Below are 13299 nucleotides of genomic sequence, written 5' to 3' on the forward strand. Positions count from 1 at the left end.
TCTCGCACCTGGACTAGCCCATTTCTAATAATGTGTGTAAGCATCCCAAGGTGCGCTTACCGGGAAGATTGTAGCCTATGTCCATTCTGGGTTGGAGCTTCATTGCGAGTGTCCTCTGAGAGGAGCTGTGTGAAGTCTGAGCTCACTTCCTCTTCCTCCCAGCATCCTGCTCTGTTTACTCCACCCACCTATGTTCTAACCAATCAGGACCAAGCAGTTTATTTATTGCTTAACCAATGAAATCAACAGATTGATATATGACACTCCCACATCAGATTTGGGTTCACCCTATCTACATGCACCTCCTGTAATTTCTCCTCAACAATTGTCAATTCATTTTCTGTTTTGGCTGTTAGTTTTCTGGGACTATTAAAGTCTTTATCACCATTCTAAGGTTTTGTTTAAATGAATTATTAGATCAGATGATATCCCAACAGCTGGTTGTAGACTGGAAATGTCTCCTAACAGTCTTTGAAAGTCATTAAGAGTCCACAACCGGTCTCTCCTAATTTGTGCTTTTTGTGTCCTAATTTTCTGTAAAAACTATTTTAAAACCTAGGTAAAAGACAGAATCTCCTCTCTGTCTTTTTTCAGGAGCAATTTGTAATCCCCATTTTGGCAAAACTTTCTTTACTTCCTTAAACATTCTTTCTAAAGTATCCGTGTTTGAATCAGATAGCAAAATGTCATCCATGTAAAGGTAAATTATAGATTTAGGAAATTGCTTATATATTATTTCCAATGGCTGACTTACAAAGTACTGGCAGAGTGTGGAGATATTGAGCATTCCCTGTGGGAAGATAGTCCATTGATATCTCCTAGTAGCCTAAGAATTATTATAAGTAGGCACTGTGAAGACAAAATTTTCCCTATTATTTTCTTGTAAAGGTATAGTGAAGAAACAATCTTTCAAATCAATAACTATAAGAGCCCATCCTTTTGGTAATAGAGAAGGCAGAGGAATTCCAGATTACAGAGGACCCATAGATTGAAATACTTTGTTGACAGCTCTTAGATCTGTCACCATTCTCCATTTACCAGATTTCTTTTTTACAACAAATACTGGAGAATTCTAAGGGCTGGTTGATTCAATACGGTGAGCATCTAGTTGCTCTTATACCAGCAATTCTAAAGCCTGCAATTTATCTTCAGCTAGAGGCCACTGTTTGATATATATTGGCTTCTCAGTTAGCCATTTTAAAGGTAGGGATGTTGGTACCTCTAAAGGTTTGCTAGTTGCTTTATGTTTTTGTACAGCCTAAATGGCTGGTGACCTTTGTGTATAGTACCTTATAATATCCTTCCCAGAATTATGAGTTCCTAGGACTGCAGGAATGTTAGTCTGGGTATTCCATTGCCACAGCAGGTCACACTGCAGTATTAGCCATATATGGTGTCAGTTTCCCTCTTTGACCTTCTGACCCAATACAGTCAACCCATCTCATGCTTTGTTTAACTAGAGATATGGTTCCAATTCCTAGTAATTGAACACCTGCCCCTTGAAGAAGCCAATTTGAATGCCAAGATTCTGGAGTAATGATACTCATATCTGCACCTGTGTCTATCAAACCAACAATTACAATGCCATTTATATGCACTTTTAGCTTTAGTCTTTGATCATTTATAGAAGTCTGCCAGAATATACATTTCCTATATCCTATTGCAGTTTTTGACTTATCCCCCATGCTTATTCCATCATCTAGAACAGTATGGTCTTGTACAGAAGGCTCTGGATTTTTCAATTTTCCTGGTGTGACATGTCCACCATAGTGACTTGGAATGACTGGGCCACTTTTGGCTTGGGGGCCTGCAAAAGGCCCCTCAAGGAGTTTCCCAATGTTATTGAGTTGTTTTGTTTGTCTTTTGTTGATCTGCATTCATTGGTCCAATTTTGGCCTTTACCATACCTTCTATATATACCCGAAGGTTGAGTCCTCCTATTTTTGCCATTCTTAGAGGAGACATTATTCTTAGGAATTCCTTGTTTACAGTCCCTTCTTAGATGTCCTATTCTACCACAATTAAAACACTTGGCATTTTGATGTCTCCTCATTCTTTTGGAAATTACTTCTCCTACCCAAGATTCGGTATTATAGTGAAACATCTCAATGTTCATTGTATGCAGGATCCATTCACCCATTGGTGTCTATCTAATGTTTAAAGGCCCAAGTATCTTTTTGCATTCTAAGTTGGCATTTTCAAAAGCTAGAGATTCAATAAGTACTCATCTAGCATCTGGGTCTGTTACTTCTATTTGTACAGCTTTAGTTAATCTTTGTAAAAAGTCACTAAAGGGTTCTCTTTGGCCCTGTTTAACCCTGGTATATGATTCAACGCTTTTTCCTTGTTCTTGAATCCTGTCCCAAGCATTTAAGGCTGCTTTGTGAAAGAGGGACAAGGTTTGTTCATTGTAAAGAGCTTGAATCTGTGGGTCAGCTTAACGGCCTTCACCAAGAATTTGATTTTGGGAAGTCTCAAGGCCTTTTCCTTTTCCCTTTTGTTCCAAAATGTTTATATCTTCTCTGAAATAAATTTTAAACATTAATTCAGGTCCATCGTATAGGACTGCTGGAACTAACTGAATCCAGTCTTGTGGTGTTGCTTTAATCCTAGAAGGCCATGTCTTTATCAGCTCCCTAAAAATGTGGAATGCAAACTGTAAATTACAAGAGCTCGGTTAATTTCTTTTAGATCATTCATTCCTATAGGTGTCCATCTACCTTCTTTGGCTCCTTTGGGACCTTTAGAACTTGATGCTTTGTCAGAGTAGATTACAGGGTAGGAAGTTAAAACACTGGGTAAGTAATCTCTGACAGGTATTGGTGATGTTGAATCCTGTCCTTGTGCCTTCTTTCCCTGTTTATCAGCTCCAATAATTTTCTCAATTATTTCAAATCTTTTATTATTGTTTTTTATAAAGCCTGAGTCTCCTGGACTGTATATGTTTCTAGTTATTTCACTGAGGCACCTAGGCTCTGGTCCTCATTCTGCACATGTGGTTCCAAAGTCTGAAGTTTCTCCTCTAAAAATAGCATCTCATCATTGGACATTACTTGAATATTCTGCAGATTGCCATCCTGGAGAGATACTCTATATGCTAACTTATCATAATGTTTTAACAAATTTTGATTGTCAATTTCTTTTTTTAATTTTTTTAATATTTATTTATTATGTATACACTATTCTGTCTGTATGCCATTACAGATGGTTGTGAGCCACCATGTGGTTGCTGGGAATTGAACTCAGGACCTTTGGAAGAGCAGGCAATGCTCTTAACCTCTGAGCCATCTCTCCAGCTCCCTGTCAATTTCAACAGTATGAATTCTTTCAGATAATTTCTTAGTACCCTTAGATATGGACTCAATTTTGTCTTTCAAATTAATGTTTTCCTTTTTAATAGTATTAATTTTTTCAGGTAACTTTTGAGTTTTGATGGCATTAATCCTGTCAATTAGTTGTTTATTATTAGTCTGTAAAGACTGTATCATTCCTAAAAGTGCCATATTCTTTCTTGATGATAGAATATGGAGAAGAAAACTGAGTCCCAATACCCAATAAATTGAAGTATCATCATAACCACATAAGTCTCACATAATACAATCGATAGTAGTAACAAAAAAGTTACTAAAAGTTTTAATATTAATGTAGTCTGCATTAATATTTGAAGGTGTAAATCACAAACAATCCCACACTGGTTCAGAATTATGATTAATAGAATGGTTATTTATTTAAAGGAGAAAAAACTTACAGATCACTGTCCCAGACAACAGCCCTCTGCACCATCAGGAAAAGAGCCTAGTAGCCAGAAGTGGAGCCGGAAGCAAGAGAGAGAGAGCCAAGGGCAGTCGCTGCTTTTTTAAAGAGAGAGAGACCATGCCCCAATGGGCTGGTATCTCAGTGGCTATTGTCTGAAGGAGTGGAAGGAGCTCCCACAACACTTCCCCCTTTTGTTTAAGTAAGAGAGTTCTAAACCTACTACGAAATTATATACAATAAGTACAAATATCCTATACTAACTAGCTTAAGTCTTGTATAATAAATAACTAACTTGGCCAAGTCATGAGAGGAAAGTAACTACATTTATATAGTCTTCAACCCCATCAAAGAAGGGAAATAATGTTACCTGAGTAAGTAGGAAGTGCAATCAAACAACTTCCAAAACATGTAACAAATCAAAGAGACAACTAGCTACCTGGGCTATCACCCAAAGTCATGTTTGCAGTGTTGAAGCAACCAACTTTGGCTAAGGCCTAATGTAACTGACATACCATTTTCAAAGGCAAGAAATTTTTCAAAACTATCTTACCCTGTCTTGGCAGAATATGACAGTCCTGTTTTATCCATTTACCGATACTCTGTATCTCTGTCAGTGGTTGAGGTATGGGTATTTCTTTGCCCAAAGGCCAGTTTGGCCAAGAAGGAAGGCTCCAGGTGGAGTGTCTTTGATACTCAACATTCTCTTGGGAATAGATCAGTGTTGCCAGGAGCAATTGTGTCTCACTACCACAGAACTCTGAGTTAGATTAAAGGCCATTTCTACAGCTCTTTGAAGAGGTTGCAGATTATTTATCTATACTGAATACAATCTCTATGTATTTAAAGAACCTGATTAGTCTAATTATAAATGAAAAACATAGATGACTATTGATCTATGTAATTCTCAATACCTATCTAACTTAAAGATTAAGACAATAAACAACTGTGCAATAAATGAGGACAATGACCTCCAAATGTAAACAATGTATAAGTATACATTGCAATATGGTAAATATATATATCAATACATAAACAATATATAAGTCTCTTAATCAGAGGTAGAAATGTACACTGCAATATGGTAAATATACATATATCAATACATAAAAAATGTTTTAAACAGAGGTAGAAGCATGCATGCATACAATAATCAATATAATTTAACTTTGTATCACTATATAAGAATCAATACCAATATAATTGTCTAGAAACAATAACTCACAAGTACCAATCTATTATCCCATCATCCAATTATCCCTCTTTTTTTTTTCAAAAAGATCCCTGAGCTTATAAAATTCCTCCCACAACCCTCAATCATATACTAATTATCATCAATCCCTAAATGATGTCCCTAAACCCAAGGACAAACTTTAGTGGGAGACGGGGCATCATCCTCTAGAATTACTTCCAGTTGTCATGGGTGACATTCTTTCTGAGGCATCCTGTGAAAGTAAAATGATGGTTAAATTTCAATATTAATGTCTGGTAAGATTGCAAATAGTCTCTGAGTATTTTGTGGAGGTCTGGCCAGAGTGCTGTAAAAGATGTGCACCATTTCAGCTAACCAAGTTGGAATTGTCTTGTGCAGCTGGTACCCAAAACAGGTCTTGTAGTAGCGCTATCAGTGTCATGACGTCATATCAACCAGGTGGAGTTGTTGTTGTCGGGCCCCATCTTCTTCCTGGAAACTTGAAATGTCACTGCAGGAAAAACTCATTGTTCATTGTGGAAAACTTAAGCATTAATTATATAGACAAATACAGACATACATATATTCAATGAAAGGCATGATAGATATATTCAATGAAAGGTATGATAGATATGAAGAAAAGCCAAGATGTTTTCTAAAGTCATATTTCTTTCTGTACTATATGATGGCTCTTGACATGAGACAGAAACTCCAGAAACTCTGGGTTTTTCTCTTAACATCAGGCTTGGAATTAGAGAGGGACTAAGCCAGAGTCCAACTCCAAACCCACCTCTATAAATTTAGAAATATAATATAGTATATCCTACAGAACCTGTTTAGTTTTCTTGATAGTCCTTATTGAGTAGTTATTTTTCCATCTGTCAGTATTCAAATATCCAGGGAGGGTCCTTTGAATTTTTCAAAGACGAGTGTTTTCCTGTGGAGATAAGAACAGAACCCCGCCCCCATTCTATGTTTTTCTTACCACCTGTATGAATATCATCATTGTGGATGAGCTGTCATTTCTCCTTTTCAAGAGGTTTCTCCTCTTCAAATCGAACCTTTATTAATTTTGATGGTATCCACAATTTTTCTTCTCCTGTGGAAACAAGAGCAAAACCCCTTCCCCAACATAGCACATCTCCTGGCTTCCATTGAGNATGTGTTTTATATTATAATAATCAAAAAAAATTCATTTTCTTAGATGCATATGCTGGACCATTGTCTGTCTTTATTTGTGCAGGTATACCCATGATGGCCATAACTTCTAATAAATGTGTGATTACCGAATCAGCCTTTTCTGAGCTCAGGGCAGTTGCCCATTGAAAACCTGAATACGTCTATGGTGTGGTGTACATATTTTAATTTATCAAATTCCATAAAGTGGAACACATCCATCTGCCAGATTTCATTCCTTTGAGTACCCTTTGGGTTACTCCCTGCAGGCAACGGTGTTTGATTATAGAAAGAACAAGTAGTACATCTCTTGATAATGTCTTTAGCTTGTTGCCATGTAATGGAAAACTCTTTTTTTAAGCCTTTACTATTGACATAATGTATTTTATGAAATTTTTACTTGGTTTATGAGGTATAAATATCCACTCTAAAATAATATCTTCCCTCTGCATTAAAATCCCTGTAGGAGAAATTCTAGAAGGCAATATGACTAGGATGCAACTAAGATTTGGGTTCACCCTATCCACATGTGCCTCCTGTAATTTTTCCTCAATCATTGTCAGTTCCTTTTCTGCTTCAGCTGTCAATTTTCTGGGACTATTCAAATCTTTATCACCATCTAAGGTTTTGTTTAAATGAACATTTAGATCAGGTGTTTGATGGAGGAAGGTCATTGGTCAATTAATAAAGAAACTGCTTGGCCCTGATAGGTTAGAACATAGGTGGGTGGAGTAAACAGAACAGAATGCTGGGAGGAAGAGGAAGTGAGCTCAGACGCCATGCTCCCCTCTCCCGGGCAGACGCGATGAAGCTCCAACCTAGGATGGACGTAGGCTAGAATCTTTCCGGTAAGCGCACCTCGGTGCTACACACATTAATAGAAATGGGCCAGGCAGTGTTTAAATGAATACAGTTTGTGTGTTGTTATTTCAGGATATAAGCTAACCAGGCGGCCAGGAGCCGGGCTGTGAGAAGAGGCCCGCAGCTCCTACTACAAGTTTTATCCCAACAGCTGGTTGTAGACTGGAAATGTCTCCTAACAATCTTTGGAAGTCATTAAGAGTCTGTAAGTGGTCTCTCCTAATTTGTGCCTTTTGTGTCCTAATTTTCTGTAAACCTATTCTGTAACCTAGGTAATTAATAGAATCTCCTCTTTGAATCTTTTCAGGAGCAATTTGAAATCACCAGTTAGGCAAGACTTTCTTCTTCAAACATCCTTTCTAAAGTATTTGAATCAGATAACAAATGTCATCCATGTAATGATAAATTATGGACTTGGGGAATTGTTTAGGAATTATTTCCAATGGCTTACTTACAAAATATTGGCATAATGTGAGACTATTGAGCATCCCCTGTGGGAGGACAGTCCATTGATATTTCCTAGTAGCCTGAGAATTATTATAAGTAGGCACTGTGAAGGCAAATTTTTCTCTTTCCTTTTCATGTAAAGGTATAGTGAAAAAACAATCTTTCAAATCAATAACTATAAGAGGCCATCCTTTTGGTAATAGAGAAGGCAAAGGAATTCCAGATTGTAGCGGACCCATAGGTTGAATTACCTTGTTGACAGTTCTTAGTTCTGTCACCATTCTCCATTTACCAGATTTCTTTTTTTACAGCAAACGCAGGAGAATTCCAAGGGCTGTTTGATTCTTCAATATGGTGAGCATCTAGTTGCTCTTGTACCAGCTGTTCCAACACCTGTAATTTATCTTCAGCTAGAGGCCACTGTTTGATCCATATTAGCTTCTCAGTTAACCATTTTAAAGATAGGGCTGCTGGTGCCTCTAAATGTTTGCTATTTGCTGTATGTTCTTGTAAAGTCTGAATGACTAGTGACCTTTTTCCATAATACCTCATCATATCCTTCCCAGTATTATGAGTTCCTGGAACTACAGGAACGTTAATCTGGTATTCCATTGCTGTAGCAGGTCATGGCCCCATAAATTTATTGTGATATTGACTATATATGGTCTTAGTCTTCCTATTTGCTCTTCAGACCCTATGCATTCAACCCATCTTGTGCTTTGTTTTATACAAGATAGGGTTCCAATTCCCAGGAACTGAACATCTACCTCTTGAAGAGGCCAATTTGGATGCTAAGATTCTGGAGTAATGATACTTACATCTGTACCTGTGTCTAATAAGCCTTCAACAAAAATGCCATTTATACATTCTTAGCTTTGGTCTTTGATTGTTAATAGAAGTCTGCCAAAATATACGTTTACCCCTTCCTACTGGATTTTTTTTAACTCATCCTCCACATGTAACTCATCATTTAGACCAGCATTACTTTTTATAGCACAAATTGGAGCTTTTAATTTTCTTGGTGAGATACATTCTCCACTGTAACTGGGAATGATTAGGCCACTTTTGGCTTGGGGGCCTGTGAGAGGCCACTCAAGGGGTTTCCTGATGGTATCGGGTTGCCTTGTTTGTTGTTGACCTGCATTCATTGGCCCAATGTCGACCTTTACCACACCTCCAACATATACCTGAAGGCCGAGGTCTCCTATTTTTGTCATTCCCAGAGGAGATATTATTCCTAGAAATTCTTTGCCTGCAATCCCTTTTCAGATGTCCTAATTTACCACAATTAAAACACCTTGCAGTTTGATGTCTCCTCATTGCTTTGGAAATTGCTTCTCCTACCCAAGATTCATCATTATAGCCAAACGTCTAAACATTCATTGTATGCTGCATCCATTTATCCATAGGTGCTGATCTAGACTTTAAAGGCCCAATTATCTTTTTGCATTCTATGTTTGCATTTTCAAAATCCAAAGATTCAAGAACTATTTGTCTAACTTCTGGGCCTGTTACCCCTATGTCCAGAGCCTTAATTAATCTTTGCAAAAAGTCAGTAAAGGGTTCTCTCTGTCCCTATCTAACCGTGGTATATGATTCAACCCTTTTCGCTGGATCTTCTATTCTATTACAAGCATTCAAGGCTGCTTTGTGACATAGACACAGTACTTCTTCATTGTAAAGAGCTTGTACTTGTGGATAAGCATATGGTCCTACACCAAGAATTTGATCTTTGGAAACCTCCATACCTTTTACTCTTCCTTGCTGTTCCATATGTTTGGATTCTTCTCTGAAATAGATTTCAAACATCAAGGAAGGTCCATCATCTAAAACTGTAGACACTGAGAGAAATCATGGGGGGTAGCTCTAGCATTAGAAGCCCAAGTCCTTATCATTTCCTTAACAAATGCAGAGTGCAAGCCATAATCAATGATGGCTTGCTTAAGTTCTTTTAGATCATTCATTCCTATTGGCATCCATCTAGCTTCTTTGACTCCCTTTGAGCCTTTAGAAGTTGATGCTTTGTCAGAATAAATTACAGGGAATGTCATTAAAACCCTGGGTAAGCCAGTTCTAACAGCTGGTGGTGGCATTGTATCCTGTCCTTGTGCCTTCTTACTCTGTTCACCAGCTCCAATAATTTCTTCAATCATTTTAAATCTTTTTATCATTGTCTTTCTTAAATCCAGAATCTCCTGACCTGCATGTGTTTCTAGTGATTTCACTAAGGTATCAATTTTTTGGTCCCCATTCTGCACCTGGGATTCCAAGGCTTTAATTTTTTCCTTCAATGATAACATGTCCTCCTTAAACTTTTCTTGTATATCATGTAGATTCCCATCTTCTAGGTACATTCTGTCTGTTACCTTATCAAAACTTTGTGATAACGTCTGAATGTGAAATTAAAAACCTGAACCCTTTCAGGTAACTTTCTAGTACCTTAGATATGCAGTCAATTTTGTCTATCATAGTATCCACTTGTTCAGACAATCTTTGATTTTCAATAATTTTAATCCTTTCAGCTAGCTGTTCATTATTAGTCTGTAAAGATTGTATCATTCTTAGGAGTGCCATCTTCTTCCTTAATGATAGAATATGGAAAAGAAAACCAAAACTTAGTAACCAGTAAATTAAGGTATCCTCATAATCATATAAACCTTGCATGATATAATCCATTGTATTAGTAAACAAAGCAGTAAAAGTTGCAATGGAAATGAAAACTGCCATATTACCTATTATCCAGCAGGTGGCGCCAAGTCATGACTAGAACCACTGCAAAGGTGACAGAAACAGGGTCCGGTTTCAGGGTCCACCTTAGTATTTGTTAAAAACTGGGAAAAATGAGTTGCTCAACAAAGTAAATGTAATTAAATCAATTCCATACATGGAACCAGAAACCCAGGATCCAGGGGTAGAGAAGAGCAACCCAGAAGCTGCGTATGCCTCCACGTGACAGAGTTGCCCTGAGGGTTTACAGCTTTTGGCAACAGCTTGCGCTCTGATTCGAGCCACTTAAGCCCTGCGCTTGCAAGGGAGATTTAAAAACGACTCAGAGAAGAGCAAACCCGGCAGGCAGAGACTGTCCGGGCCTGTGGAACCTGGGCCGCGTGGAGTTTAAATCCACGTGGGGAGGCAAATGATTGGGTGCATGGGGGCTTGAAGCCAATCTGAGGCATGTAGAGAGAAAATATAAAGAATTGCAGCAAGAAAAGCCACTGTGTGATAATTTATGTTGAACTGCTGGCTCCATGCACAGGGCTCATGCTAAGCCAAGCTGGTGGCAGGCATCCAAGCAGGGGGAAGAAGGGATTCTAAAACCAAATGTTTGGGTGCCCGATGAAGGCATAAGCCATAAACAATCCCACACCTGTTCGAAATTATGATGAATAGAATGGTTATTTATTTAAAGGGGAAAAAACTTACAGATTACCATCCCAGATAACATCCCTCTGTGTTATCAGAAAAGGAGCCTAGTAGCTGGAAATAAAGCTGGAAGCAAGAGAGAGAGCCGAGGGCAATCACTGCTTTTTTAAAGAGAGAGAGACCATGCTCCAATGGGCTGGTATCTCAGTGGCTATTGGCTGAAGGAGTGGAAGAAGCTCCCACAACAATTATTTATGAATAAATAATGATTTATTAATTACCTGTTATGTGATCTGGTAAACTATAATCTTTACTGTCCAGCAGATGTCATGGTTGCAGAGTTGCGACTAGAAGCAATGCAACTGGTGGACCAGGAATGATCCTGGGCCGCTTTAGTTTCTGAGCCACTTTAGTTTTATACCTTGGTACTGGTTAAATACTGAGAAATATGCTTTGCTCGACAAATTAAAAGCAATTAAATCAATTCCATACATGGAGCAAGAAAATCAGAACTCACAGGCAAGGAGAAGATGCTGGAAGCTGCACAATTCTCCATGTGGCAAGGAACCATGTCAGGGAACATAGCAGTCATGCGTGTGCTTAGAAAATTTCTAAGTTGCCACATACAGTAAACTCTGTTGTTGCAGGGGTTCTACAAAAAACTACTTAGGTAAAAGTAAGCCAAGCAGGCAGGGTTGAGAAACTATCTGGGCCGTGGACTGGCTAGGCCAGTAGTCCACCCAGTAGTCATGGAGTCTGAATCCGTGTGGGCTTGCCAGATGCGGAAGGATGCTCAAACAAATTCCACACTAGCTCAGAATTGAGAAATAGACAATTATTTATTTTTATATTATTTATCTATTTAGGGGTAGAATAAAAAAAATCAGAATCTGCTGCTGAAACGGAGATCAGAAACCAAATTCCACAGCCAGAAAAGAGGCCAAATGCATGCTCTACATCAGCATATATAGTATAAGAGGCCTTGCCCCAGTGGGTAGGTAACCACTGTCTGTAAGACTTCCTACAATAGTAGGCCATCATTACACAGACACATGGTGTCTTTGCAGAACTAAAATTCTTAGGGGTTAGAGCCCCTATCACCTGTGAACATTTTGACCTCTCAATCTTAGTGCCATTCTCTACCTTATTACTAGGGAAGTCACTGCACATTGTGGCCTTTTGAAGTGGTTTCAGTCCTGAGAGCTGGTGCTTATCTTCAGAGTTTCCTTTCACTAACACAGTGACCCTTCTACTGAGAACATGGAAGACCAAGACTCAGAGAAACACACCCTTACTCACATACCTTGTCTAAAGGATGTTAGCAGATTTTCCATTCTCTGGACCAGGTCAGACTGTGGAGTAGCCCTTCGTATATTCTGTGATCCAGGCTGCAAAACAGGTTGTCAGCCAGGGGCACTATAAGGTGTGTAGACAGTGTATAGTGTTCTGATCCCTGAGGTAGGGTTCTGTGGTTCTGCTCCCCAAGGTTGTAGTCTAAGTTTTTCCATACATACATACATACATACATACATACATACATACATACAAACATACACACACACTGCCCCCAGAGGCCAGCAGAAGGCACCAGATCCCTGGAACTGCAGTTACAGAGGGTAGTGAACCCACCACTTGGGTGTTGGAAATCTAACTCAGGCTCCCTGCAAGAGCAGCCAGTTCTCCTAGCCTGTGAGCATCTCTCCAGTCCCTAGTTAGAAATTTTGTAATTGTCCTCAGTGATCATTTTTGCTAACATTACAAAACACAGGGTGAAGTAGAATTTCATTTGTATTTTAATAAATAAATAAAGCTTGCCTGAAGATCAGAGAGTAAAACAGCCCTACTGGTTAGTTGTGTAGACCAGGCAGTGGTAGCACACACCTTTAACTCCAGTAGCAACACTAGTTGCCATAAAAACCAGATGGTTTAATCATGCCTTTAATCCCAATGGTGCACACCTTTTATCCCAGCCCTAGAGAGGACTGTAAGACAAGAGGAGACAGCTCACAGTCTCAGTCTCATTCTGAGATTCCTGGAGGCACTATCACCCCTGAGGTAGACTGAGGTAGAGGTAAGAGCCAGTGGCTGGCTGCTTTGATTTTCTGATCTTCAGATTGAATCCCAATATCTGTCTCTGAGATTTTATTAATCTTGCTTCATTTGGTGTCCAACTTTTGGGGCACAAATTCATGAAAAAACCATTTGCGTGAGGCTTCTTATCCACCAGACCAGGCTAGGGCTTAGATTGGAATTCTAGCTCTAGGAATTGAAACTGAAACCTAACCACCTGGGTTCAGGAGAAGCACTAGCACTCCCAGCTCCCCTTCACCCCAGTTTAGCTTCCGCTCTGCCATGCCTGTCCTTGCTGCCACTCCATGCACATCCACATGGCTTTCTGAGGCCCCTCTGAAGCTTCTCGTGGCTCTGGTCGTGCTGTGACTTTCCCCCAGCCCCACATGCATGCAACTCCCCTGGGGCTACCAGAGCTTCTCCTGACTTCTGTAGTT

The sequence above is a fragment of the Alexandromys fortis genome, unplaced genomic scaffold, assembly GCF_014885135.2.
Source record: "Alexandromys fortis isolate MF-2015 unplaced genomic scaffold, M_Fortis_MF-2015_v1.1 scaffold_527, whole genome shotgun sequence".
Classification (NCBI taxonomy): Eukaryota; Metazoa; Chordata; class Mammalia; order Rodentia; family Cricetidae; genus Alexandromys; species Alexandromys fortis.